Source organism: Lathyrus oleraceus, chromosome 5, assembly GCF_024323335.1.
Source record: "Lathyrus oleraceus cultivar Zhongwan6 chromosome 5, CAAS_Psat_ZW6_1.0, whole genome shotgun sequence".
NCBI classification, from domain to species: domain Eukaryota; kingdom Viridiplantae; phylum Streptophyta; class Magnoliopsida; order Fabales; family Fabaceae; genus Lathyrus; species Lathyrus oleraceus.
This window is the reverse complement of record NC_066583.1, coordinates 375,277,595-375,281,834: the sequence shown is the minus strand read 5'-3', so window position 1 is coordinate 375,281,834 and position 4,240 is coordinate 375,277,595.

Below are 4,240 nucleotides of genomic sequence, written 5' to 3'. Positions count from 1 at the left end.
AGTTCTTGAAGACTCAATGGGTTGTGTCCTTGGTCAACAAGATGAGTCGGGAAAGAAAGAGTATGCTATCTACTACCTGAGTAAGAAGTTCACTGATTGTGAGTCTCGATACTCAATGCTTGAGAAAACATGTTGTGCTTTGGCTTGGGCTGCTAAGCGCTTACGCCAGTATATGTTGAATCATACAACTTGGTTGATATCCAAAATGGATCCAATTAAGTACATCTTTGAGAAGCCTGCTTTAACTGGGAGGATTTCCCGTTGGCAGATGATGTTATCTGAGTATGATATTGAGTATCGAGCTCAAAAGGCGATAAAAGCTAGTATCTTGCCTGACCACTTGGCACATCAACCAATTGAGGATTATTAGTCAATTTAGTATGACTTTCCAGATGAGGAGATTCTGTATTTGAAAATGAAAGATTGTGATGAGCCTACGCTCGTTGAAGGGCCAGAGCCCGGTTCCAGATGGAGCATGGTGTTTGATGGCGCTGTAAATCAGTATGGAAATGGTATTGGGGCAGTGATTATTACTCCTCAGGGCACACATTTATTTTCCTTTTACAGCAAGGCTAACTTTCAAATGCACGAATGGTATGGCTGAGTATGAGGCCTGTATTATGGGATTGGAAGAATGTATTGATCTTAGGATCAAACATCTTGATGTTTATGGTGATTCGGCCCTTGTTGTCAATCAGATTAAGGGTGAAGAAGAGACGAATCAGCCTGGCCTCATCCCATATAGAGATTATGCGAGGAGGATTTCAACATTCTTTACTGAGGTTGAATTCCATCATATTCCTCGAGATGAGGATCGGATGGCAGATGCTCTTGCTATACTTGCTTCGATGATTGTGGTTAGACTATGGAATGAAGTTCCCAATATCACTGTGATGCGCTTGGATAGACCAGCTCATGTATTTGCAGTAGAGGAGGAGCGAGATGATAAGCCATGGTATTATGATATCAAGTGTTTTCTTCAGAACCAGATTTACCCGCCTGGGGCATCTGTGAAAGATAGAAAAACTTTAAGGAGATTATCAGGCAGTTTCTACCTCAATGGCGATGTGCTTTATAAGAGAAATTCTGACATGGTTCTGCTCAGATGCGTGGATAGACACAAAGCAGACCTGTTAATGACTGAGGTCCATGAGGGTTCATTTGGTACTCATTCCAATGGACATGCCATGGCTAGAAAGATGTTGAGAGCAGGCTACTATTGGATGACAATGGAGTCTGACTGCTGCAAATATGTGAAGAAATGCCACAAGTTTCAGATTTATGCGGATAAGATTTATTTTCCTCCGACACTTCTGAATGTGATTTCATCACCATGGCCTTTCTCCATGTGGGGAATTGACATGATTGGCATGATAGAGCCAAAAGCGTCAAATGGTCACAGATTTATTCTCGTAGCAATTGATTACTTCACCAAGTGGGTTGAAGCGGCGTCATATGCAAACGTAACCAGGCAGGTGGTCGTGAAGTTTATCAAGAATGAACTTATATGCCGTTATGGTGTGCTAGATAAGATCATTACTGATAATGGATCTAACTTGAACAACTAGATGACGAAAGAGCTGTGTAGTGAGTTCAAGATTTCACATCATAATTCTTCTCCTTATAGACCCAAGATGAATGGGGCTGTTGAAGCTGCTAATAAGAATATCAAGAAGATTGTCCAGAAGATGGTTGTTACGTATAAGAATTGGCATGAGATGCTGCCATTTGCCTTGCATGGGTATCGTACATCTGTCCGCACTTTAATAGGGGCAACCCCTTTCTCTCTTATTTACGGCATGGAAGTTGTGCTCCCAATAGAGGTGGAGATCCCATCAATGAGAGTCTTGATGGAAGCCAAGTTGACTGATGTTGAATGGGTTCAGAGTCGTTATGACCAATTGAATTTGATAGAAGAGAAGAGATTGACTACCATGTGCCATGGTCAGTTATATCAGCAAAGGATGAAGAAAGCCTTTGATAAGAAGGTCAAACCTCGTGTGTTCCGAGAAGGTGACCTTGTGCTCAAGAAAGTTTTGTCTTTCACGCCCGATTCCAGGGGCACGTGGACTCCAAACTATTAAGGTCCATATGTTGTTAAGAGAGCCTTTTCAGGAGGTGCTTTGATACTTACAACTATGGGTGGGGAGGATTTCACTCGTCTTGTGAATTCAGATGCAGTCAAGAAATACTTCGCCTAAAAATAAAAACAGAATAGCTCGCTAAGTTCAAAACCCAAAAGGGCGGCTTAGGCAAAAATGAGCATCTCGGTGGATTGAAAACCCGAAAGGGCGATCTAGGCAAAAGTTAGAGACATAAAAATGAATATGTATCCCGCTAGATTGAGTACCTCACCCTGGGGCAATCTAGGCAAAAATTAGGGATTTGGTAAGTAACTGCATCCTGACAAGACTTTGTTCTACAAATTGTCATCTGTTAGAGATTATCACTCAGTCATCGTCAACTGAAGCTTCAAATACATCAAATTCAGAGTTGGTGGAGAAATGGTCATTATGTTCAATGTAGCCCCTTTCCAATATATATCACCAATTTCAAATTTGTAAAGATATATGGAGTCTTGCCATTTGCAGACTACCATTCCATCAAATAAATTTGAGCCTTTATCCAATTATTTGCACTCTTATTTGTTTTTATTCAACAAATGTTTTGCATGTTTTAATTGAGAAATATCATTTTTAAATAAATAAATTTTTCATAACTTGTTTTTAAACAAAGTGAACATTCACAATGATGAAAGGATACTTGGGATGTCTTCAGTGCTCTCTCGAGGATGGTATGATTCCCAACAGGGTAAGACATTTGTTCATATTTCCTGGCATGCTTGTATCCTCTTCTTCCGGATCCTTTTTTGGTTTTTCTCCCGAGCAGAGTGTTTGGTAAAGATATTCATCCCTCTTTCCTTCAACAGAGTAGTAATCCTCCCTCCTCGACAGATGTGACCTCTTTGGTAGTACAATGATTAGTGGTGACCTTGGAAGCTTCTTATTGGTGGTTGTTCCCCACAGAGATCCGTCCTCCCCTTTGATAATTTCCCCAGAAGAGTTGCTTTTGTGGCAGATTTTATCTGTGCATTGATCATGTCCCCGGCCGGAATGACTGATGTTCAGTCCCCTGCAGAGGTCTTGGTTTCCTGGTATCTCTTGCCCCCATCAGATTGGGTGTTCTCCACTGGGCCTAGCTTTCTCTCTTGAGATGTAGTACCAGATATTTATTCACTGGCCCTTGGACCTGTTTGTGTTAGAAATGTCTGTTTTGTCAGCATTCATCATACATAAACCACGCATATGTGCATATAATTTTAACATTCAGATATTCATGTTGCATTCTTTGCCATATATCTTTGTTTGTTATCTCCTGCTAGTTGGTAATATATTTCCCCAAGCAGATGTTTGTGTCTGATCTCCCCATGTAGAGTCAGCCCCATAAGCAGAAAGTGTTTATCCTTCCTTCCGTATTCACCACTGAGTTATGTCCTCGTGGATAATGGTTGTTTCTGTTTCCTCCCAACACATATACTGGGATGGAACTTCCCCCCTGAGTTATATCCTCATAGGGATGAGTCTTATTTCGTCGTGCCTATCTAGTTTGTTCCTAGATTGGTTTCTTGTGTTTTTTCCTTGCACTTCCCCGTAGTTTAGATGAATGATCGCTCAATAACTAGTAATCGTCCATCTTTTCCCCGACGGAGTCTATGGCCTTCTACCCTCATACCGGTAGTTATAAGTCCTATTTCTTTGGTTCTCTACCCTTATACCGGTAGTTGTGAACCCTATTTCATCCCCTTGTAGAGTTAACCTTTTGTTCATCCTAACCGACGGCGGTTACTCTTCCGTGGTTTTCTACCCAGTATCTGGTAAATGTAATCCCCTCTTTGACGGTTATCTTTATCCAATATTCGGTATTGATATTCCTTCACTTGTGAGTATATCTCCGAGTAATCAGCGATATATCTCCCGGATCATTGCCTTTGTCAATGTATCCCCAGCGGGTCATCTTTCATTTGCCTCTTGTCGGCAATGATCGTTTCTCCCTTGTGATCGGTCATCATTCTATGCCTAGTTTTTGGTATCCCGATGCCTTTTCTTTTGGTTGATTTATCCTTCATTGACCCAGTAACCGGTTGTGGATAATCTTCCATGCGAGTGTGTTATCTACGTTCTGACGGTAATAGATAATATATCTTATGCGCTCTTTGGTCGAAGTCTTTTGTTCTTCCCCA